The 26707-nt window shown below is 36.4% G+C and overlaps 2 long non-coding RNA genes and 1 pseudogene across 2 annotated transcripts; all 3 read left to right on the top strand.

Moving 5' to 3' along the window:
* Positions 1-9561: 9561 nt before the first annotated feature.
* Positions 9562-11058, top strand: LOC145788941 (uncharacterized). The gene is made up of 3 exons (XR_014338731.1): positions 9562-9689; positions 10611-10682; positions 10986-11058. It is a non-coding gene; the product is annotated as an uncharacterized LOC145788941 (long non-coding RNA).
* A 34-nt stretch (positions 11059-11092) lies between these two features.
* LOC114290304 (uncharacterized) overlaps positions 11093-26707 on the top strand; it is a 46273-nt pseudogene continuing 30658 nt past the window's right edge.
* Positions 13112-14226, top strand: LOC145797328 (uncharacterized). The gene is made up of 2 exons (XR_014338730.1): positions 13112-13651; positions 13798-14226. It is a non-coding gene; the product is annotated as an uncharacterized LOC145797328 (long non-coding RNA).

The raw sequence follows: 26707 nt of genomic DNA, 5'->3' as shown, positions 1-26707 counted from the left end.
AGTTGGTGCAATGTTAAGGGAACAACCCTAATAGCATGCAACCAAAGCCTTCCCAAGATGATATTGTACGAAAGATGGGGTATCTATCACTGTGAATTCTGTAGTGACTGTCTTGGTTCCAGCTTGTACCTCCAAGTTTGTGGTCCCCAGTGGCCATGTTGGGGTCCCATTAAATCCATCCATGGGGCTGTCGAATTACTCGAAATCATCCTTGTGAAGGGCAAGTTCCATATAACATCTGACATACGTGATGTCACAGGAGCTGCCTTGATCAACCAAGATGCGCCTCATTTGGCAGTCTCTGATCTTCAATGTCACCACCAGATCATCATTGTGCGGATGCTGAACTATATCTAAATCTTCTTCAATGAAAAATATCATCGGCCCCTGATATTCATCTATCCAAGGCTTCTCCTGCTGGACCTGGTAAATATGCTGAAGATGTCTTACCCTCTGAGTCTCTCCTCGAATTTGATTCTCGTTGACCTTCAAGTGAATCACATTGATTACTCGTGGTCCTTCTGTCGGCGGTGATGGTGGTGGTGGTGTCAGCGCTTGGGCCAGCTTCGTTTGTTCCTCTTTTGTTTTTGCTTCATCGATTAGGTCTCTCAAGTGTCCCTGTCTGACCAAATCCTCCAGGTGCGACTTCAGAGCCCGGCATCCTTAAGTCATATACCCGGTCTCTTCGTGGTAGACACAATTTTTCCCAGTGCTTCTATCCATGTATTCACCTGGGATCTTTTGTGGTGCCCTGTAGTATAGCTGGTTTCTAATTTTTTTCCAAGATCTTGTAATTGGGAATCTTGAAAACTGTGCTTACTGCCTATATAGCCTTCAATCTCAATTCTGGCTTGTCGGCGCCATTGTTTCCTCAGTTATGCTTTGGTGAGCCGTTTATTCTCTCCTGCCTCGCTGCATTTGTCTTTTTGGCTTTCCTGTCTTCCTCTTCTCTGGCATACTTTTCGATTCGTGCCATGAGTTTTTCCATGTTTTTCGGGAGGATTTTTGCAAAGGATTGCCGAAGTGGGCAATCATCATCCAAGCTATTCTTGGAAGAAACGACTGCAAGTTCCTGGTTACAAGCCGGGATCTAATTGTAAACCTCATAGTATCTCTTGGCATAGGCCTTAAGGCCTTCACCATCGCTAATCTTTAGAGCCAGTAGAGAGTCTACCCTCAATGGATGTAACTTGTTTGTAACAAACCTGGCCATAAACATCTTCGGCCAGACTTTCCCAGGTCTTCACACATCCTCTCAGTAACTTGTGGAACTAATCTGACATTATCTTCCCAAACGTTAATGGGAACACTTTGCACAACAACTGCTCGTTTCTACTATGCATAGCCATTGCATTTAAGTATAATCCAACATAAAAATTTGGGTCAAACTGTAGACGTCCCCGAACGCCCCGGGAGGATGAATCCCGTTCTGTTCATTTGGGCTCACTACAGTTCAAGACTCAAAAGTCACGGTCTTGTATCTAATCTCGCGGAGTGCAATGCAAGACCGATGAATCATCAAAGAGTTCAAATCTGGCAAATCGTTTTTGAAAACAGATTTTTTTGAAAGAAGTGCCAAACATGGACTGCTTTGCCAGATACAGAGTCGCCACCTCAATATTTTATTTTGAAAAATTTAGGAAACCCTGACTCATTGCCTAAGGCCACGTGTCCGTCATCACCAAAGTTGTCTCGGCTCGGGAACTTGGGTACGATTGGGGAAGGTCATTTCGTGAGCACCCCCGCTCGCCCGATCAAAGATCGGCCTCTACTAACCATGATATCTAGTTTTGAAAACGTTATGTGCTCTTATTCCGGTTATTAGCCTAGATTTACTATGTGATGCGCACATCATACAAATATAGACTGGATCGCCTGAATTGGAACAACATTTCATGTTTGTTTTTGAAAGCGGTTTGCTACTCGCAAGTAGGCTAAAATGTGGATTTGCCACCCTCATGTGGGCTTAGAAAATATGGTTTTGCCACTATCTAGTGGGCTTAAAACTCGCAGTCGATGAGTTGTTCTAATCCAAATAACCCAACCTTCACCCACAGGCATTCAGGTAGGTATATCACATAGGCACATAGCCTCATGGTAAGCATGCTATCATGGCAGTCACTCACACACATGCAAGGATGCTAAAGCATAAAACTTACCGAGTACTCCAAACCAAAACAAAAGCTATGTTAGAAATCCATGCATGATCCTAACTATACAGAAATGCCTAATGCAACACATGTAAAAATGTAACTACAATAGGCTCAGCTATTCTAAGAATGACATATGAGATGCTACAGCTAACACGTATTCAACTTGGAATTGAGATACAAATGCAGTTAGTATGATGCACCGAGCCCGGTGCATGCAAAACAGATGAATGATGCAAACATGCAAGCATAAGTATGCTAATTAAAACATGCCCTAATCTAACCATCATAAGTTGGTAAATAAAATGGACAAAGACGTGGGGTTGGAAGACATACATCACATGCACACACACTTATTACAGTTGTGCCCTCGCTTGGAGGGTCCGAATAAATAATTAATTACTCTAGCTAATTAAATATTACAAAACCCTAATTAATCAACAAATTAACTAGAAAAGCAAATAAATTAGCATGCAAGCTAAATGGACCGCCTCAGCTCTGTTCCGAATGACGAAAGATGCATGCTTGAGTTGCCTGGCGCGAAAATCCATTGCGATGCCCCGATTCGCCTTTGTTTGCAATTAATCTCAGAATGCTGTGCAAGGTTCCGGAAGGCTGTTGATTTTTGATTTGTTGCAACAGAGAGCAAGAAAGGGACATAACAAAGTATTTTCACATATGTATGCATGACTACTCTTCAGGGAGTGTAGTCCTCGATCCTCGTGCCACCAATCACGCATCTCAATGCATGATGGCTGAGGAGTCGAATTGCACGACTCGGTGTGAGATGAATGCACATATAAACACAACAGGACCTAAACTCCATCATGGGTAATCCGGAGTATCGGCGACCGGGAATTGAGACACGTTTCGTCACTCGGAATATGAAACGTCCCTCGTTTCCCGTGCTTGGGCTAACTCCTATCCCAAACACAATGCAAATGAGATGGCATACACAATGCGACTAACATACAACCTAGCATACGCAATGCTATGAAATGGCATACACAATGCTCGATGTAACATGGCATACACAATGCTCTAACATGCAACCTAACGTACGCAATCCTATGGACTGAAATGGCATATACAATGCACGATGGACTTACACCAACATGAGTGGACCTCAGCCACACTTACATCAGTGGCCATTAGATGAAAATGAGACAACCGAAATGCGTGCACACATGCACGAATACCAAGGACCGAACCTAAGGCATGACATGCAACTCTAACAAGGCATAGCAAAGGATGAAACATGACATGGAATAGCATAAATTACAGCTTTGAAACAGCATGAAATATGGTCCCGAAACATGCAAATATGACACAATGCAAGCTAGGGGGCCCGGGTACCGAAACTAGTGAAGTGCGTTACACTAGAGGTACCCAAAGCAATGCACCAAAGGCGAAACCAACCCCAAACAGACCCTAGGTAGGTCTGAAACAGTGGAAAATTGGCCTAAAATGATGACTCGGAATGCAACGAAATGGAGCTCATTCAATAGTCGGTAAATGGGGCATACAAGCCTGACTCTCAAACACATTTAAAGAGATGAAAACATGGCAACATGGTATTCAAACAAGCTCTGAAATGTGATGAATAATAGCCTCAAAACATGAACACACCTCAATATATGCATGGAATGGATCTCAAAACTCAAAGCTAAGCATGGACCTTGAACTACAAGCATACAAAACTAACATCATTCAACCACAAAACCCAAAAACAGAGCTAGGGTAGTCCAAAATAAGCACATTATCAGTTTAAGGCATGGCCAAATACGCTAGAATCAATGGTCCATAAAGCATGCAAAGAAAGCTAGTGAACCATGAGTTGTTCTACAACTATATGAAGCATATGAGGGCTCACCCAACCAGCCAAAAAAAGAAATATTGCATGCCAAAATATGCCCAAATAACCGCTGAAACTCAGTCAATGCATGCAAAAATGACGGGCTCCTTTGAAAGGCCAATAAAAGGGTTACTCTACACATACATGATAGACAACCAAAAGGGCAAAACCACCTCTAGAAATGAGTTATGACAGCCCTAAAACCCACCAAAAAGAGCCTGAAATTGGTCTAGGAAGCATGCAATGAAAGGTCCCTTTGAAAGGCCTTGAATGGGATTGTTCTGCACATGCATCATAGACATAAAATATGGTCAAAGAGGCTCCAGATAGAGCTAAGGAAGACCTTGAAACTCACAAAATAGGGCCTGAAATGTGACTTCACAACATGCAAGATGGAGCCCCTTTGGAAGGCCAACAATGCTAGTAAAGAGAACAAGGGGTGAGAGGGTCACCCCTCTCTGATTTTGAAGCTCAAAAACACATCTATTTTAGTGGCTAAAAGGCCAAACCAAGGCCAATGCAAATGCTCACATGCAAGGCTCAAAACATGAGAAAATGAAGCATGGAAGGGGGAAGATGACCCCAAACAGAAAAGAGTCCTTAAACAAACATGTTTAGAAGATCAAAAAAAGACTTTTTCTAGTTTATGGAAAATCCCAAAAATGCTTGCAAGTAAGGCTAAGACATCATGCAAAATAAGCCCTAAAAGAGAGATAAGCATACAAGGATGTAGGAGACCTCAAACAGAAAAGTATCCTTAATAAAACTTCAAGAGTAGCTCAAAATAAGACACTTTACAGTTTATAATAAAACCCATAAATGCTTGCAAATAGGGCTAAGTTATGGAGCAAAATAATGCAAGAAAAAGGGAAATGGAGACTTACCCTTGAAGAGCAGGTTTCCAGCAACTTCTGGACCAAGATGGGAGCTCCTTAAACTCTGAAAATCAGCTCCAATATGCTTGGATGGATGATGGAGGTGTTGTACCAAGGGTTGGTGTGCAGATGGTGCAAGAAAATTAGGGTTTGGAGCTTGGAATAGTGAGCTATGGAGAGAGAAGTGTATAAGCCTCTAACAAACTTGTTGAACCCTTGCAAATGAAGACAAGCCTCTCCTTTATAGAGTAGAGGCTCTAAAGCTTCTCTAAGAAACCTCAAATATCCTCCATACACGTGTATGGAGGATGGTCCAAATGCCTCCCAGCTGGCACAGCTGGATTGCATTCGGAGAGAGCAAAAAGCAAGAAGCAAGCCGACCAATTCAAGTGGCCGGCCGGCCACTCCCCTTGGTTGGCCGACCAGGGGTCAAAAGGTTCAAGGAGAAATGTTGGCCGGCCACCCCAGAAAGGTGGCCTCCTAGATGAGCGCAACACAGCTGTATGGTGGAAAACCAGAAAATGTGACCCAGGAGAGAGAAAAACCAACTTTTTAGCAAGATTCAAAAGGGTCAAGAAGAATTACTGGTCAGCCTACCCATATTGGTGGCCTCCCAGATGAGCACAACACAATGGTGGTATGAAAAACCAGAAATTATGGCTTAAAAGTGAGAAAAACCAGCTTTCTGTCAGAAAAATCGACTGGAGGAGAGAGAAAAAGAGAAAGCTGGTTTCCAAGGAGAGAAGGTGGCCTCCCACCATACTACCACCTCCCTAGAAATGAAAATAGGGTCCCTACCAAAAATGGACCAAGACGGATGCAAAACGAAGGTTCGGGGGCCAAAATGTGCAGTCCGGGGCCCCGAAAACAGGCTGTTAGGCACCGAAAGTGGCGTATGACCACGAAGGTGGTCTCTCGGGACACAGTGTCCCTCTAAAGGGAGGAAACAAGGTGTGTGCCAAAAATCGGAGCAAACGGAGGTAGTTAAGCGGTCCCGAACTGAGGCACACGGCCGACGGCTCCGAAAATCGGAAACTGGGCTCCAAACGGGAAAAATGGCCTACGATCACGAAACGTAGCCTACAGCCACTGAGAGATGGTCTACGAGACCTCTCCCTTTCTTCGGGAAGAGAAAACAGGACCTAGTTTGCAAACTGAAGCAAAGCACAAAAGATCCCCGAAGTCTGGAGGCAAGACTCGCAGCCGAGACTCCGCAACCTCAGAACGAGCACAATATGCAACATCACCGAGCGCTCGGTTGGTGACATCTGAGTCTTAAGGTCGGTCAAAAATGGGGTGTCTACACATACTTACCATCATAGATTTGAAATTTCAGCATGCTGAACCTCTTCAATGCCTCAAACGCATCAAGCTCCACCGAGAACGGGGACTTCGACGGTTCGTTGGATGTGATTTTGGCCTCGTGCCTCTTTCTTTGGAGGTAATCTCTCAGGCCCTCCTTTGTTTATTCGGGAGCTCGGTTTTCAGTCGATTTCAGTCTCTTCGGTGCGTTGCTTCCTATGTTAGGTTAGGTTCTTTTGGACTTCTTCATGTCCACTGCGTCATCAAAGAAGAGATTCTGTCTGTGGATCTGCCGAGATCCCTGACATAGGTCTCTTTTATTCGTGGTGTCCTTTGAGATTCCTCTCTCCTTAACTCTGTCCGTCCAGCATCTCGTGATTGCCGATGTGAATTCCCTTGTCGCTTGCCATGTTGTGGGACAATTGGCATTATCTTCTGTCCTTTTTTTTGGACATCGGCGTTGGCCGCTGGTGCCGGTGTATCTAGCAAGGAAAACGCAGTTGCATCACATTGTTCTGCATCATGAAGTTGACTACCGTCTGCAGGTCTGTCAACTTGTTCACCATGTCCTTCAATTCCTTGTTTTTTCTCAAGCATCTATCCTTCCATACTTGAAGATTGCTTTCATGGTAGTACTCATCTCGGTTTCCTCTTCTTAGGCCATTTCGGCCTTTGGCGACATCGTTTGCCTCAGGATTCACTTCCTACACTTTGTTATCTTTGCTTCGTCCTCCGGCATTAGAATCTACGTGTTCCTCATCCTCACTGTGTATGTCGTCCCTGACTCTCACCTCTTGTTTGTTATTGGCTATCTATTCTTACTAAATTCCTACAGACGGCGCCAAATTATGGATGTTGATTTCTGACCTCACAACCAAACGGGGAACTTAGATGGAGAGCATGTGACAGAATAGATTAAGCCAACCACCTGCCAACAAGAAAGTGAGAATACCACGATAGCTCATCCACCTGGGGACACTTCGACGATCAAGTCAGTCAATCTTATCTCTCAAAATATCAAACAAGTACTAAACTCACAAAATAAAACATACCTTCGACCCACGGAGATGCCTATCTTTTATAGCCTCTAGTGCCCTTGTCCCCTAGAAGTCTCACTTCATAGGACTCAAGCACAATACTTATCTCAAACTCTTAGTTAGATATGGATAAACCACCCATGTGCCTTATCCTTATCCGAACTAAGTACCTCTTTTCATCTAGGATTCTCGTCCTCTATCCAGATATCTTGGATGCTGGTATTGTCGTACAATATCTCGACAACACCGTAACCACCTCGGTAAGCTCGCCCACGTGGCACCTCGGTTGACATCTCGGCAACATCTCGGCCATGTGGCGCCATTCTCAAAATACCTCCCCACAGGTCTAACCCCAATTACTTGTCCGTTTGTATAGTTTGCTAGGCATTAATTTCAAAAAAATGGAGAAAGTGCCACCTTTTCTTAGTGAAGAGTTTGTTTTAAAGATTTTTTCTTTCTTATATATTTTTTGGCGTTGAATGTCACTGATTTTTTATTATTATTTATTAAAATGAAAAATGTTTTGCACTTTCAAAAAAAATAAAACTCATTTTTCAAAATCTCACAAAAGTGATCAATGCATTACCATTACCACTATCCAACCACCAACATTATTGCTATTGCCGCCACCACTTCAACACAATATCTTACCACCAATGTCACCGTCTCTACCATCTCACCATCCCGCCTGGCCCACTGTTTTACTTGTACATTACTATCTTAACTGAAGCTCTATCACCATTACTAATATAATTACTTGTACATTACAGTTCTAACTGAAGCTCTTAAGCCATAAGGCTCAAAGTAAAGATGATCTACTTATCTGAGCTTGTTTCAAGGGTAAAATACATTGATTTCTTGTTAGGCTTATGAATTAAAAAACTAATTACTAATGTTTATCTATTAACAAAAGGGAAACTTTACTATACACATCCCTTGAAAATGGTACACCATATTCTAGTTATATCATTTTCTTATTTAGTTATAATTAATTTTCTTCTTTCGTTATGACATTATTTTAATTATGACTCATGTAATGTTTGGATATAATCTTTTTTTAGTTATGACTCAAAACGTATATAGTTATATCAATTTATTCTTTAGTTATAAAATGCTAGTTTTTTAATTAACAAAATAATTATTTTGTGTTTCTAATTTTAATACTACAAGAAATGTAGTAAATAAATTACACTCCCAAAAGATGGGTATATAGATGATTTTATTTGCATACTAGATTTTGTTTGACTACACATCATTTATATTATTTGGATATTATTTTTCGAACAAAATACAAATCTTTAAATATTTACTTCCAAACAAAATATAAATATTCAGACATCAATTGTCGAGTGTGATTTTTGTTCGATCAAATTATTAATTTTTATTTAAAAATTAATATTCAAACATTTTATTTTTATTCAAAATTGATATTCAAAATGAGACAAATGAAGCATAAATGAATTAATCAGTGCAAGCACTGTCAAATGATGAAATCACGATATTACCCCTAATGCCACTTGAAATAACTAAGGGTGAGCATGGTCCGGATTGGGAGAAAATCAGGACCAATCCGTTATCTACGGTTTTTGAAAAATTAGAACCAATCTAATCTGTTTAAATCGTGGAACAAATCCAAACCAATCCGTTTAAACACGGATTGGATCGGTTTAGGACCACGGATGTACATAATTAAATAACAAAAAAAAAAATATAGAACATTTAAAGCAAACAACATTCCTTGTGTGGGTCTATTTGTGTTTTACTATTAAGTAATAACTGAACCACCATTCTGATGCTAGGAATTGATAAGATCATGCATAATTCTTTGGTGATGTATTTGTTTTCTACCACATTAGCTAATATTGCTGATAAATCAGTTTGCTACTGAATGAGCTAGATGGCTCATCAATGAATTGTTTTAGTGTGATGAATGCTTTTGTCAATATAAAATACATATATACATAGTATATGGTTAACTTATTGCAATATATTTATATTTATTTTTCTCAGGTTACTTCAGGAATAAGCCCAGCTTTCAATCTTTTGTCAGACTTCCTTATCACAATGAATAACATTATACCAAAAATCAAAGAAAAAACATATACTGTATATGGTATAAATATAGATTATTTTCTAGACAGTCCGGATCGGTACCAATTTGGAACCGTGGGATTCAATCCGGAACCGATCTGTGGCCTACGAATTTTGAAATTTCTAATCCAGAACCAAACCACGAATTCAAAAAACCAATCCAAACCTATCGAATTAGACTGAACCAGATCGAATTACGAATTTTATGGATTCCTTACATAACCCTAGAAATAACGACATTTATTCCTCTCCCTCCACCGCCACAACCACCACCGCCAACGTCTCTTCTGTCTTTTATTTCTTTTCCAAGCCGAAGCCCTTTTCTCTCCTGCCTCAAATCTGTCGCTCTCTTATCTCCACCATTTTGCGGGACTAATAGGTCTTCGGCAATTTCCCCTCTCTTCTTTCCTTTTATGTATGTATGTATGTATGTATGTATGTATGTATGTATGTATGTATGTATGTATGTATGTATATATATATCATATTTGATTATGCTTGTTTTAATTTCAAATTTGGGTTTTGGTTGGTTGGTTGGTTGGTTGGTTGGTTGGTGATGTTGAGGGTTGCATGAAATCTGAATTTTTAGATTCCATTGATTATGTATGTGAATCGAAGCATATGAGGCAACATTCGAGGTTGAGAAAGTGTATGGACGAACTATTTGATGAAAATTCCAAGTGGGTTTTGTGCTTGTAGTCGTCAACTCAAATCATGAGAGTGTTGATTTATAAAGAGAGAAGGGGTGACAATTGTACATAGAAGGCTGCTCTTTGCTTGGTTTGTCTGGAATGGTGGTGTTTTTGTCTTGGATGAGTGAGATACAAGGTTAAAACTGGCATTTAAAAAAAATTAATTGCTGACATAAACAAAATTCCTTGATTGACTAAGTGTTGACTAATGGAGGGTGTAATTTGCAATGCATCTATAAACTTCGAGCCGATGTAATTTTCAGAATGATAAGAGTATTCCTATATTAAATGTAAAGTTTAAGAAATATTATTATAATTTGTCTTTACATTAGGCGATCCAACCAACCCGACAGGTAAAAATTACTTTGAGTGATTTGACCGCCAAGAGGAAAAAGAAAGAGATGTGTGAAATAGAAATTATTATTATTTTTTTTTCATTTTTTCCTTTTATTTATCCCAAACAAATTTCTTCACAAATTCATAATACAAACACTGTAAGAAGGCGTGTACTTCAAAGGGAAACTAAAAAAAAGGTTTTCCATGATTTCATCCTTATTGCCATATGTTGCAAGTAGCATGAGTAAACTAATTTTTGTTTTGAAGTGTAGAGTTCTCAAATCACAAAATCTTAGTGGCATTCTCCCTCCAGAATTGGTCAAACTCCCTCATCTCCAAGAATTGTAAGTATTTACTTTCCCCTTTCAAGGTATCACAAACAATGGATCAGTAATTACAATGAGAATCAAATTCAACATAAAATACAATTACATGTAAATTCCTAAAGTGGGAGAGAAATATCCTTACTAATATAAGGAAAGAAAGAACCAAATGCAGGTATATCGACCTGTTGACCTTCTAGTGAGTTGCAAGTGTTCTAGCCAATCTGGTCCATCAATAAAAAACTTGTAATTGCCTTTTCATTCTACACCGCCATATACAGTAGAATTGGCAATTATTTGTTGATTACTCTCTCTTTTGTGCAGTGACATCAGCCTTAACTACATTAATGGTACTATCCCTCCAGAATGAGGTTCCTTGCCACTGTTAGACATGTATGTAAATACACAAATTTAATGAGACACATACATATATGTCATTTTGTGCTGTGTTTTTTTATTTATTTTTATTATTATTTTTTATTATTTATGAATGGATTTGCAGATTAAAAAGAAAAGCAAAAAGAGATTTTTTATTTATCCTCCATAAATCAATTCACAATTTTAAGATTTAAATGCAACCTCGAAGTTTTTCTATTCATGTTTCTAATACTAATAATGGTGTTATTGCAGATCCCTCCTTGGAAACAGAATAATAGGTCCAATCCCATCACAAATTGGAAACATCACCACACCTAACAACCTGTGAAATTCTAATCACTCATATCTTTTTATTTTTAATTATTTTTTATGCATATGAAGAATTTCACTAGTGCTTTTGTTAAGATTGGGAGTTTTGATGCTTGTAGAATCCTTGAGTTCAATGAACTGTCTGGAGACCTTCCTCAAGAGCTTGGTAACCTTTCCAGCATTACAAGACTGTAATACCTTTTTACTTGCTTTTATTCCCCCTTCCTTTCTAAATATGTTACGTCATAAACTTGTTAAATAAATGTGCTAGTCCTAATAGTGTTGAAATATATGTTACAACTTGTGCCCTACTCTAATAGATTGGGCTTTTGGAGCATCCATTTGTTGGCACCCGAAGTTAAGGACAAGCGATCCTTTCGATAAGTGTATATATATATTTTAACTCATAGAGTGTGTCCAGATCTTCACTCCAGCTACTTCTCAATTTCCGGTACATGTAGTCTTCCATCCTGCATATACACTCAGTAATTACAGGGCCTAGCCTTGGGGTGGCCTCAAAGGACTGGGAAATGAACTTTTAAAGTCCATCGTTAATGATTGAACCCGTGACATTGAATATGAGAGTCACGGACCCCGCCAACTAGGACTACCCAATTGGTTGATTGATCCTTCAAATGAACTCTAAATTTTTTTTTTTTTTTAAGGTATTTAACCTCAAATAATTTTTCTGGGGACTTACACGGAACACTAGCAAAGCTGACCACTTTGAAGGACTTGTGAGTTTTTATAAGTTTTGTATTTTTATTTTTTTGAAGAAGTATCCTCTGCTCACTGCACTGCTCACTGCACTCAGATTTTATCACCATCTGCTCATGGCCAGCTGTCTTTGTCTGTTAGACCTGCACCATCACAGATCTGTAACTCTAGTGGAATTAGTTGTGGTGGTTAGACTAGTTTGTTATGAGTTAGTTAATTTGTTTAGAGTTAGTTTCAGGTTAGATATTTTGTATGCTTTAGATACAGTATATAAACCAATGTACCCAACAGATTTGATATAATGAAAATATAATAAGTTTCAAGAATCTTATTATGGTATCAGAGCCTTGAAGCTCTCGTGAGCAAGATCCACAGGTCTCCAATGGCTGATTCTTCCCTGCCATCAAATCTTAGTTTACTAATTTCAAACTTCAACTCTCTCATTACAGTGAAGCTCGAATCCAACAATTTCCTCATATGGAAATCTCAAATGACAAATATGCTTAGAGCATCTGGCTTTCTTGATCATGTTAATGGATCTCATCCATGTCCATCTCCAGATCTTATTGATGAAACTGGAAAACCTGTTTCAAATCCAAGTTATGTGCAATGGCAATTGGTTGATGCACATTTGCTTACTTGTCTAACTGCAACTCTATCTTCATCCATTTATTCATCTGTTCTTCATCTGACTCAAAGTGATCAGGTATGGCAATTCTTAGAGAAGCAGTTTACTTCAGTTTCCCGCTCTCATATCCATCAACTAAAAACCAAACTTCAAACTCTGCGTAAGAAATCATCTTCAATGGAGGTCTATCTCTCTCAAATTAAAGATCTGGCAGCACAGCTGGCTTTAGCTTCTGCAAAAATTGAGGATGAAGATCTGGTTTTCTTCACTTTGAATGGTCTACCAGAGGAATATGAGGCTTTCAAAACTTCTATTCGTACTCGATCTGAGCCTATCCAAATGGAAAATTTGTGTTCATTGTTATGCTCCGAATCCATTCATATTGCACAGAAACTTAAACAGTCTCCTGACACTGATCTTCATGTTGCCTATTCTGCCTCACAAGGATCATCTTCAGGTTATGATTCTTCCAATTCTGTTAATAGAGGTTTTCATTCTGCAAGGGGCAGAGGTTCCTCTCGTGGCTTCAGAGGCAGATATAATATTTCTCGTGGTGGCAGATTCAATAACAGATACAACAATAACATTCATAATAATAACAGATCCAGAGGAGCCTTTTCCTTTAATTCTGGATCTAACTCTGGCTGCCAGATTTGTGGAGGTTGGAATCATACTGCTTTTGATTGCTGGCATCGACTGGATCCTACATTTCAGCCTTTCTCTGGCAGCAGTTCCTCTCAGTCAAAGGCTTATGCTGCTTCAGTTCCTCAGTCATATGCTACTTCAGTTCCTCAGTCCTCTTCTGATCCTTCCATACCTCCTTGGTATGTTGACTCTGCTGCTACCAATCATCTGACCAATGACTTGACTAATCTGCAACAATTTCAGCCTTATCAAGGTCAGGATCATGTTCAAATTGGTAATGGCTCTTCCTTACAAATCAGTCATATCGGTAAAGGTATTTTGCCAACTCCGCATTATTCTTTTCCTCTTTCCAATCTTCTTCATGTTCCAGCTATTTCTTCAAACCTTTTATCTGTGCATCAACTCACCAAAGACCTCAACTGCCTTGTTATTTTTGATGCTAATACTTTTGTCATTCAGGACAAATGCACGAACAAGATTCTGCATAGAGGTGTTAACATCAATGGTCTTTACCAGTTCATTCCTTCATCTGAACCATGCTCTTCTCCTCAAGTTTTTCACTCTAGCACTACTGCTCCTCTGTCTGATAGCACTCCAACAGATAGCACTCCAACAACTCTGTTTCAGTCCAGCAATTCAGCATCTGTGCCTGATTTGCTGTGGCATCAAAGATTAGGCCATCCATCTTCTTTAAAGCTTCAACATCTGTCTGATGTTTTACCAAATAAATTGTCTTTCAATAAGGCCTTGTCTTGCCTTGATTGTAATATGTCTAAATCTCATAGACTTCCTTTCACATTGTCTAATACTTTTGTCAATTGTCCTTTTGCCTTAGTTCATAGTGATGTATGGGGTCCCTTTACAGTAGATGATGCTCCATTTCGTTTCTATGTTTTGTTTGTGGATGACTATAGTAGATTTACTTGGGTTTATCCTTTGAACTACAAGAGTGAGGTGTATGATAAATTGCTTATATTCAAAGCATATATTGACAATCAATTTCAGACTTCTCTTAAAATACTTAGGACTGACTATGGCACTGAGTTTGTCAATAAAAGAATTGATACTTTGCTGTCTTCTCATGGCATTGTTCATCAAAGGAGTTGTCCTTATACTCAGGCCCAAAATGGCATAGCTGAACGCAAACACAGACACATTATTGAAAGTACTATCACATTGCTTCATCACTCATCTGTTCCCATTAAGTTTTGGTTTGATATAATGAAAATATAATAAGTTTCAAGAATCTTATTATTTTTTGTGGGATTTTAATATTCCTAAACTAGTTACCAATGTTTATGTTTTGAAATCTGTTGTTCAATTATTGTTTACCACAACACAGTTGGATCGGGGACAACTTCTTTATAGGAAGCATACCCAATTTCATCCAAAATTGGATACATCTTGAAACTTTGTGAGTCTTTGACGTGTTTTGATGTCACTTGTTTTTCATTCAACAACATATTTAAATAAATATATGGTAATGGAAAATTGATTCAGGCTAGTGGTTTGGATGGTCCAATTCCTTCTAGCATTGCCTTTCTGACTAATATGACCGACTTGTCAGTGAGAAACCTTTCACTCTTTCAGATTTTATCCATATTGTATGCATTGGTGGTGTTTGAATAATAATTTTCTTGGTAACCAATGTTTCATTTATTTTGTTCTTGGTTGAAATACAATATGTAGGAGAATTAGTGACTTGAATGGAAGCAAAGTGTCTAATTTTCCATCCGTCGGTAACATGACAAAACTGATTAGACTGTATGTTGGCTGCTTCTATATCATAGCCTTAGAAAGAGTATGAAAATGTCTTCTTGGTCAGTTGAACTCATGTATTCTTGATCGCATTGCAGGATGTTGAAAAGTTGCAACATTAATGGAAGCTTACCAGTGTATCTTGGGACATTGACTAAATTAAAAACTTTGTTAGTATATTTTTATACCTTTCCCCCATCATCTATTAGCATGTGCAGTAGTAGTAGTAAGTTCTCTTATAAGAGCTTTTTGGTCCTTGCTTGTCCAAGGATAATATAATGTCATGTCTCGTAAATTAGCTCTCTTGTGTTGGTATGTAATGTAACTTTTTATGGCAGCGAAACAAACCCAGTTTTTGACCATGTAGATCAGATATCTGTTAATTGAAGGAACCTCAAGCAACATGTGTGTATGTATAGCTACTAGTAGTAGTGATGATAAATTCAAATGTTGAATGATTTTATAGAATTTAGATTTATAACAAACCAAATAATGAAGAAATGAAACCTGTATTGGCAATGTTTTATACTACTCCACTTTGTACAAATGTCTTATAATTTAATTCAAAGATAAAAGTAGCAATTGATAGCTGAGAATTTGTTGTTCCGCCAAATACTCCATCATGTTGCAAAAATGTACAATTACTTATGTGGGGTTGAAAATTTCAATTCATTGTATTGACTATTTGCTTCAGAGTCTATTTTACTGAAATGAAATTGTTATGAATTAAAAATTATTCTGGATAGTCATTCTAAACTTTTTTTCTTTATGATTTCTTTTGCAGAGACCTTAGCTTTAACAAACTAAGTGGAGAAATTCCAAGCAACTTGCATGATCTAAGAACTTTAAATTCCATGTAAGCCCTCTTTTTCTTGTTTGGTTTCAGTTGAATTTTATAATAAGGCAATGAGGTTGAATATAGAGAGATAATAGAGACAAAAAAGAGAAAAGTAAGAATACAAAGGTTTAATGTGGTTCAGCTAATATTGGCTTGCATGTACACACACAAAGCCCTAAGGGGCTACACTATATCTTTTATTCACTCAACTTGATATTCTTTACATGATACACCATATATATAAAGTGGGAGATACAATCAAATATCTTCAGTTAAGGAATTGAAATAAATTAAAGATACAAAAGGTGATAATAAGTATAAATCATGGGATCTCCATATATTCTAATATCTTCTATTTCTTCTGATATCTTTGACAATATAATCTTATCTCTAACTCTCCCCCTCAAGTTGGGACATGGAACGATTGAAGTAAAATATCCAACTTGAACTTGAAAATAGTATGATCATTACAAACAACTACAATGAAGTTGCCAAAAGACAACAACAATTTCAATAACTCCCTTCAATGACAACTTCATTGAACATAGTAAGGAATCAACATCTTGGAATAGACAAACATGCATTAAATCAATCATGATGGCAGTAAGAGAAACCAACCGAGAGAGAGAAAGCAACAAAGGTTGAAGCAACGAGAAATCACCACAAACAGAAAGGTTGAAAAACGACATCCCACAAAGAGTGCTACTGAACACACCAGTAGCCCAAAAATAAAAAAAGAACTAAATATGTGCTTACCACATCAGCATAGGGGCCCTAAAAAGGTAAAGTAGTCGAAAAACTCGCGCATATCACAAAATAATGTTACCGAACCCACCAGCAACCTTGAAATAAGTAAAAATCATATAGTATGCTTACCATAACAACAAGCAAACTAGTGGTCACCTCAAGGAAGAGAGAAAAACACCTTGATAACAAAAAATGTGGAGTGAGAGAGTTCTCCATAGTGAAATAGGCCTAGGATTCAGTAGGCTTTGATACCAAGTTGGATTTTGTAATAAGACAATAAGGTTGAATATATAGAGACAATAGAGACAAAAAAGAGAGAAGTAAGAAGGTTCGACCAATATTGGCCTACATCCACACACACAAGAAAAATGTTTGAGGGCCCTAATTTTTGTGGCTCAAATGGCTCAAATTTGCCAAAACGACGTCGTTTTGACAATTTTAATGTTGTTTTGTACTCAAAACGACGTCGTTTTGGCAAATTCGAGCCATTTGAGCCACAAAAATTAGGGCCCTCTACCATTGTTGCACACACAAATCCCTAAAGGTCTACATCTTTCATTCACTCAACTTGTTGTTTACATGATACACCATATATACAGAGTGGGAGATACAATCAAGGCCCTTCAGTTAAGGAATTGAAATAAATCAAAGACACAAAAGATCATAATAAACATAAATCATGATATCTCCATATATTCTAATATCTTCCATATCTTTTGATATCTTTGACAATATAATCTTGTCTCTGTCAGTTTCCTTATGCCAAGTTTTGGATTTGATTATCAAAAGGCACCAAAAGTCAAATTCATTAAACGATGAACCTGAACAGATTGGCTTGAAATTTATTGACTTAAATGAATGTTAGATTAACTCTCGAGTCTTGGATATGAAACCAAGGAAGTTATTTGGATATAAAGCAGGACAATAATTTGGCCCAAAGAGTCTTCTCATGTGGTACTATTAGAAAGGAAGCAAGAAGCAGACAAACAGGCAACTTGTAACCCTTTGGACTACTTGAAAAAGTATGTAGCAAGAGAAAATTTCCTTCTTTGTGTTGCAAAGTAGAAAAAGAAAAAACTACTTTTTATCTCTAATATTTGACCATAGTTGTTAAATCGGGATTCGAATTGTGAATCGAAATAGAATTATATCGAATCACGAATCAAATCGAATTGTGAATCATAAAGATTCGATCACATTTTTTAAATTACATAGAAAAATATATTTACATACTTAGATATTTAATACTAGTGGAAAACCTATGCTATGCACAGTGAGAAATATTTGAAGTCATTAAAATACATCAAAAAAAAAAAAAAGAGTTGTGCTTTTCACTCATAATATTTGTTAATTATTATTTTAAATTTTAAATTTTAAAAATCTTAACTTTCCATTTTAAATTTTTTTTTCATTAGAATTATGATATTTACCAATTGAGTGGGTTCGTTAGGGTATTGGCTTTTCTAGCAGTGTTTTGGCTAAAATGTGAAATGAAAAAAATTGAAGTGTTTGCTAGTTTTTAAGTGTATCTACATTAAAAAAAATTCAAATTCAAATTATGCTATAGTTATTAGTAAACTTAAATGTTTCTTAGCCTAGGTTTAGTTATTGATAAATTGTCTTGTTTTTTTTTTTTTTTTTTTTTTTGAACAGCAAAGAAGAGAACTATATTAATGAAGAAAACTATTACATCAAAGAAAAAGAGAATGAGTGCAAAGCATCAAAGCGAGCCAAACACCACAATCACCCAAAACAACCTCACCTAAGAAAAGGCTAACCAAGCTTAAAGCATAACAGACAACCCAAAGACTAGCCAAATTAAAGACAGCAGCAGTACAGCAGATCACCAACTCAAAAAACACCAGCAGAACTAAAGCAGAACAAAAGCAGAGCTAAAGCAGAACTGATAGCAGAACTCATGAGTTGTCTTGTTTAGTGCTCAAATCTCATGAGTTGCATGGCTTTTGTATTCTTTATTTTTAATTCATAGATATATTTTTCAATATTTTTAAAATCAAAATAAAAAATGCATATTGTTTTTTACATATTTATTAATTTGTTAAACTTTAAGTAAAATTTGAACAAAATCTATTTTACCTCCTTGTGGTATGGCTTGATAGCACTTTACCCCCTGTCTTTTAAAAATGGCCATATTCCTCCCATCATTCCATGTGAGTTTAGACTAAAATGCAACCATTAACACCATTAACTGTAGATGTGAAATGACTTTAATACCCTCAAATCTTATATTTTTTATTATCTTCCTCTCTCATTTCCCATACATATAAATTATAATGTATAGTATTAATACAATTAAATCACAGTTAATATAAATTCTTAATTATTTATTGTAATTCTTAAATTTTTATTCTAATTTTAATTTAATTATTTTTTAGATCACAATTAATCCTAAATATTTAACTATTTCTTGTAATTACTAACTTTTTAATCTAATTTTAATTTAATTACATATTATATCAATTCTTAATTATTTTTTTATATTTTATTTAATTATATTTTATATTTTAGATCAACTTTTAATTATATTGTATTATATTATATTTTATTTTGATTAACATATTAATCTAAATTTAGGTTTGGACAAAATGGGGGCAAAATTATCTTTTTGTTGTATTCATTTCATTATAATTTTACATAAAACAAAACCCACTGTAAAAAATAGTGTGTGTTACCTTCTGTTAGTTTGGATATAAAAACTAATAGTAGCACTTTAGTCCAAAACAACATGAGAATTTTCTGGTTATATTTGAACTATAAGGGGTAAAGTGCTCTAATCCCAAACTATAAGGGTGTAAAACGAATTTAACCCTAAAATTTTTATATATTTATTCTTCAAATATGATTGATATCGATTATATGAAATTTGTAAACTTTAATTAATATATAATTACATTTGAAAAACCTATTATGGATCAAATCAAGCTAACCCATGGACTATGTTTTATCTAAGAATTTAGTCAAGAGTAGTGATATGGTACTTTGTAAAAAAATTTGTTAATTATTATTTTAAAATTAATTTAAAATTTATTAAATTTCCATTTAAATTTATTTTTTTTTCAAATGGGATTATGATATTTACTAATTTGATTGGGTTCGTTAGAGAAATGGCTTTTTTGGTGGAGTTTTGGCTAAAATATGAGATGAAAACAAATGAATTATTTATTATTTTTTTAAGTGTATATAAATTAAATATATCTAAAAGATTAAAATATTAATTAAAATATTTATAAAAATCATTAAAATAAAAATATATGGATTTTGAAATTTTCAAACCAAACAAAGTGATTGAATTGGTAAACCTGAAATTCATAAAACAAATTAAACAAATTAATGAACTCAAGTGTACTTAAAAATGCTTTCTTTTAAAATTTAGGGATAAAAAAAAAAGCAACAGACAAATGAATAACGTGACAAAGTTTTGCAATTATAATAGTATAGATAGTATGTAGATAGATTCCAAAATTGATTTACTTTCCAAATTAAAGTGATTTAATGATTATTACCATATGAACCAAATAATTAATTATTAATTACATTTGAAATACAATAACCAATAATTGAATGACATGTGTATTTATGTATTTTATAAATTCAAAAAAAAAATTGTGTTGAGAGTTTCAAGCTCAAAGTGGGTAGAACATTTTTACTTATATTATATAATATCTAATAAATATGAAACATTTAGACTTAAATCAATAAAAATATTGTTTTAAATGATGATCAAGTGGTTTAAGTAAGAAATCAACATGGATTCCCATGTTTACCACTTCATTTTTCCCTTTTAGATACTATTTCTTATCAACCATTCTTAATAAAGAAAGTGAACAAAGACAAACTTTCAATTTCCAACTTCCAAGTAACAATAACTCAACAACACTATTTTTAACTTTTTACAAGGTTAAAAAACTAAATCTTCGAACTTTTTAAAAAAATCTCACTTCTAAAAATTCATTTTGTAAATGCAAGTGTTTAGATAAAATTGAATATGTAATTCTAGAATATTGTAGAGAGAGTTCATTTTTTTCCACTAAGGTTTTAGTATTTGAGAGTAAATAGGGACGGAGAAAGTCAAAAAATAGTATATAGTAATCCTAAAGATCTTAAAAATGCTGTGTAAACCCTTTTCCAACTATAAAAAATCAAAAAAGAAACCAAATATCGATTTTCGCAAATCGAATCGATTCACGATTCACTGATTCGGTTCAACGACTCACTGATTCACCTACGATTCATAGCTATTTGTGATTCACACAACCTGTTTGTATCAATTACCCATTGAATCGAATCGCGAATTATACGATCCTAATAACAAAGTATTTGACTGTGTGAGACTAAAATTAGGCTTTATTCGTACTTTGATGAAAATATGAATTGTTTTTTTGTGTGAGTTATGTAAGAGGAGGAATGCATTCTTTCTTTGAAAATTAAACTTAAAAAGGTCACATTAAAATGAGTTAGCAGCTAGCCATAGACCTTTTCTTCATTCTCTTCTAATTAGTTGAAGAACGTCTTCCTCTCTAGAGGACAAGAAATATTAGTAACAGTTTGATTTCTACGGGCCAAAAATTGAATTTTCACTTCAAAATATCAAATCTGGATTTAAATTCACTTTTTTTTTTTTTTTGATCAGCCAAAGAGAACCTTCATTGATGCAAAAACCATACAAAAGCAGGGATTACAACAAAAAAGGAGGGAAGAGCAGCAAGCTTGCTCCCCCAGGAGTTTGGTGAGGAATCAAACCCAAGAAGAAAAGAAACAAAAGAAGAGAACAACAAAGAAAACCAACCGCCCAAAAACAGACCAACCTCAACTGGCTCAAAATCAGAAACAAACCTGGCTAGTGAGCTTGATCCTATCTGATAAACAAACTAGGCAACTAAAAAATGAACATAACAGCATAACACCTAACATCCCACTGCACTTCTCATAGCAATTTAAATTTCATCCACTCTGCAGCAGCCACATACACCAATCTGCTGGTGCATACCCACTGCGTAAGGCAGTCCAGCAAAATAAGCTTAATATACAGCATTCCACAGCAGCCACCGAAATCCATTCCTACACCAGAAAATAGCAGCCATCCCCCTGCAGATCCTCTCACAAGCAAAGCAGCATATAACAGAAGGGGCAGAACACAGCAGCCATCCATCATATCAGCAGCATAAACCTTAGCAAACAGAATACCACAATTGCAGCCCAGATTCCTGCAACATATCGCATTGCTAGCCCCTCAACCCAACCTTTGAAGACTAAGAGCACCTCAAATTAACTGCCCAGACCATCAGCAAAACCAACCAAGTCTCTGGACCCAACGCAGACCATTAACCTGCATCCAAAACTGAATCCACACAGCAAAATTCCAAACTGGATCCGCCTCAGTTGCATTTTTAAATTCATTTTTTTAACGTTCGAGGGTGCAAAAAATCATGTGATCCATTTTGAAAAAGCTCAAATTTTGTATGGCCCGCAATACTTTGTGTGAGATTCTTGGCTGTATTTCTTGTCACAATACTAATGCTCCAATTGGGCAGAAATCTAAGTGCCCGAACTAATTGATGATTTCGCTTTTGTTTAGTTATTTAACTGGTAACTTACTCAATGGATCTGTGCTTACTTGGATACTGGATAGTAAATTGAAGGTGTCAATGTAAGTTTCTCTTCCAAACCCTTAATAAAGGTGTCAATGTTATGTAAAATTGTCTAATCTCAATCCTCATGCAATATATCATTAATCTACTTTGATTATTAGTTCTTTGCATGTTGGTTCTTGTGTGCTTTTGTTTGCATGATGTGTGAAACACTTGGGCCGAATGCGATTTGTGCTGGGCATGCCAGGACTGAATGCAATCCAATTGGAATAAAGCATGACTTCTAATCAAGACTGATTGTGTGTGATTAAGAGAATGGACCACTTGGTTTGGGTTTTGTCTCAATGAAGAGGACTGCTACAATTTTGTAACTGTGTGAAAATAAATGGAATTGAAATAAGTGCTGGAAAATGAAGAAAATGGAACTTGCATTAACTGGTAATGAAATACAATTGAAATTGAACATGAATTGAAATTGAAAGATAAGTACGGGAATTAAAATAAATAAATTGGATAATTGAAATCATATGAGTTGATCTTGAGTTGTGTTGGTGCTCGACCTTTTGCTTATTGCCACTTGATGTCTTTATATAGTGTTTCATGCCACCAATAGCTAGAAACGTCTTTCTCACATTCTGCTCAATTGTAGATTGATCAAACCATTCTAATTGCACCAAGTGGACAACCTTTGTCTCCCAGTAACTTAACGATGCTATGGTCCCTACTGCAAATCAAAATTGCTGATTGGATGGTGATACCGCCGCGTGGTATCACCATTAGTGTAAATTCTTAATTTGTCACTACGATGTCTTGCAAGCTAGAGCACTTTCCACGTGGAGAAAAACAAAACTTCATTAACAATTTGACTTCCAATGCCCTTGAACTTGGGACTAGATTATTCATTCATGCCACCATCCAGGGGGGGTTGGTATTGGGAGGGGGGGGACGAGATGGAAGCTTTCTTGCTAGAGTTCATTCCTTGATCGTTGGGCAAACAACAGTTTTCTATGTTGCCCAAAGACCTATTTCCAAATTCCAATAGCATATTGTACCACAAAAATGGCAATTTATCAAAAATAAATTAAAATTTTGGACCATATAAATGGTTAAATGCATAGGTGGTTAAAATATTCTTCTAAGTTAGGGGTGTTGTGCCAATTTGTATGTTTAAATTGAAGAAGAAAATATCTCAAAATCTTGTGTACTTTATTGAAACATCTAATGTGCAATAAGTTTAGAGCCCTAACAGATCTTCTTATTTAGAACTTAGACTTTTCATTCAAGTTTATTTCCTTAATCTTCAAAATGCACATAAAAATTGTGAGTTGGCACCTGCCAGCATGGGGTGAAAAAAATTCTACCTTCCATTTTCTGTTGCACGATTACCTAAAACAAGAGAAAAATTGGCTGTCTCAATGTCAGAAGGCATCGATGCATCATAGAATTTTCCTTGATTGGAGTTGAAGATGTAGACATTATGCCACAATCAGATGAACAAATTAGCTACTAGATGCATCCCACACACACTTGGGGGGGGGGGGGGGGGGGGGGGGTTTGGTTTGGGGGAGGCCAAGATAAGTAAATTGTTTTTAATAGTTTAACTTCACTTCCAACTAGCATGCATGAAACATAGTTCTTACTTTTATATTGCATTCAAGATAAGAAGAATCCTAATGTGAATTCTATGTGCAGCGATCTATCCTATAACAACTTAAGCTCATCAGTTGATTCAATCGATTCATTTTGCCAAAGCCGACAAAGTAAATTGTAAGAATGCTTTTGTCCTACTTAATAACTACTACCATAATCTCTCAAAAGATTTATGTGTATCCAGCTCAACTTTTCACTCTCTATTTTCTACAGGAACTGGTTTGGAAGCTCTTCAGAGGACAATGCTTCGTAAGTTTCTGAAACTTGGGAAGAAGTTCATTCATAATATTTTTTTGTTGTTTTCATAAATTATTTGGGCAGTGTTTCAGTTTATTTCTTTCTTATCTAACCTAAATTCTAATATAATATGTTGTTGACTGGTTCATGATCTCACGTTGTTCTGTCAGTGAAATTCTTACCTGCCCTGGTTGTCTACGAAGTATGTAGAAAAATTATTTATTTCCTTGCGTTGATAGTTTGACCAGTTAACTCTCAGTCATACTATTCTTCTTTTTATTTTTTTCCGTCTCCTTTTTACGTCAACTTATCATTGCCAATTTGCCATGTAAAGCATTTACCTGTTTTTAAGGCTTACACACTTTGGGATTAGAAATTGAAAATATGATGTTGGGATTCCATTGGTCTTCTTTCCAGGTGTAGCTAGTGGATAAAAAATGGTGGCTTAAAGAAGATTTTTTTTAGAGAATAATGTTTAGCTTTTTTTAGATTAAAATCACAAATAAGGATAAAAATGTACTTGATTGTTTATTTTTTGGGGGGTTAGGGGGAGGGTGTCATCGAGTAAAAATTAAACAGTTGCCTTCTGCATATGGAGTTCATGTGTGATTGGATTATATTGCTGCAGGGAAAGCGGGTGTTGGAGGATTTTAATATTGAGCATGCAGCAGGTGGGGTTGGTAAGGAAACCATACAAAATTTTGCAGCAGAGGTGACTAAAAGCACATTATATATACAGTTCTATTGAGCAGGAAGAGGGACAACTACTATCCCTTTTAAAAGAGTATATGGTCCTCTCATTTCAGCCATTTCTGTGAATCGTAGCATGTTGTACAACTTCTATTACCTTGTTTTTTCTTGTGTTAATGATTTGGGATTGACCTCATCTGGCCACTATGATCTTAACAAATTTCACATTATTTCTTATATCATGCATCGATTGTAGTAAACCACAGAAAATGGAATTGCATATTTATTATAATGAGTCTTCCTTTTCACTAAATAATTAGTAAAGAAATGACCTCATTTTAAAGTATCAACCATAGTTACTAGGAAATCTCTTTGATGGAGGAACTTGTTCTATGAAAACTTGATTTTGGAAAGGAGACAAACCCAACATGAATTTGGCAGAACTTGTCATAAGCTCTTAGGAAATGTTGGAAAAACTTCCTAGAAACAATTTTATTATAACTTTTTCTATTTTTGATGCATGCAAAGCTTATTTTTTAACAATAATATGTAACTGTTCTTGCAGTTTTCTTTGTATATTGTTTAACATTAGTATTTTAAACCAGTATGAAAGTAGTCAAAGGCTTTATATTGTTATTTCAAGGCTTCTAAAATATTTGCTTTTACATATTCTACTCGATTCTATATGACCTATCATTTCTGGTTTCCTATAATATTTTTTTTGACCATTTTTCACGTTTCTGTTTCCTATATTTATTTCCCATAATGACAATTATGATTTCAACTATTGGCTTTAGGTGATCATCTGTCACCTTTCTTATTCATCATTGTGGTTGAGGGCTGTTAGAATTTACCATCACCTACCACCACTACCACCTCACCTACTCCACTAAACCTAACCCACTACACCACTACCACCTCACCTACTCCACTAAACCTAACCCACTACACCACTATCACCATCCACTACACCTACATCTATATAAGGAACCATTTGTAATAGACAGAATATAAATCAATAAAAATATCAATCAATAATACAATTCTCTTTATACATTAAATTTCAACATGGTATCAGAGCAAGGTTAAGAAGCTAGTAATTTTGCTTCACTGGCGGGCGGCAGTCTCACCTTGGCCGCCCGCCGGACCTCAACACATACCTCCTCTCCAATCACCGCCAATAACCACTGCAGCAACTCAAACCACTGCTAGCTCGAATTGACGCCAACTCTTCCAGTAACTCCAAGAACAGAGTAGAGGCCCCTCCAATCTGCATCTTCTCCATACTTATGTTGCGAGTTGCGGATAACAGATTTTCCCTTCTCATCCTTTCACTTGCAGAGACCCCAGTTGTAATGAGATCCATACCAATGGTTCCAGTGGAGTGATCTGTTGCAGACTGTTGCAATGCAACTTCCAGAAGACGAAAAGCCTCCATCACATCTCTCTATCTCCACCGCTCTTATTCATCATTTCAGACTCCAAATCTCGAAGCATTTGCTGTGCCCTCTCATAGGCCTTGAGGTGGGAGTCCACACCTCTTGGGCCATCCATAGCTGCTGGTTTTACTCTCCGAAGAGTCTCCTTCGCTTCGGCAATTCTCCCTTGCTTCATCAAGCAAATACCCAAATTGCACATCTTGTTATTGTCTGGTGCAATCAATAATGCTCTGTGATAAGCATCTTCCTTTTGGCAGACTTGAAGACCCACTCACTCATATTTTATTCCACTATCACCATACACCCACTCACTCATATTTTAATTCATAAACTGATCTGAGGCAATCAAGACACCCCATCTCTCTCTCTTTTCCTTTTGGCAGGATTGAATACCCACTCAC

This window comes from Camellia sinensis, chromosome 8 (assembly GCF_055761805.1).
Source record: "Camellia sinensis isolate YWXY chromosome 8, ASM5576180v1, whole genome shotgun sequence".
NCBI lineage: Eukaryota > Viridiplantae > Streptophyta > Magnoliopsida > Ericales > Theaceae > Camellia > Camellia sinensis.
This window is presented reverse-complemented; position numbering and strand designations above follow the sequence as displayed.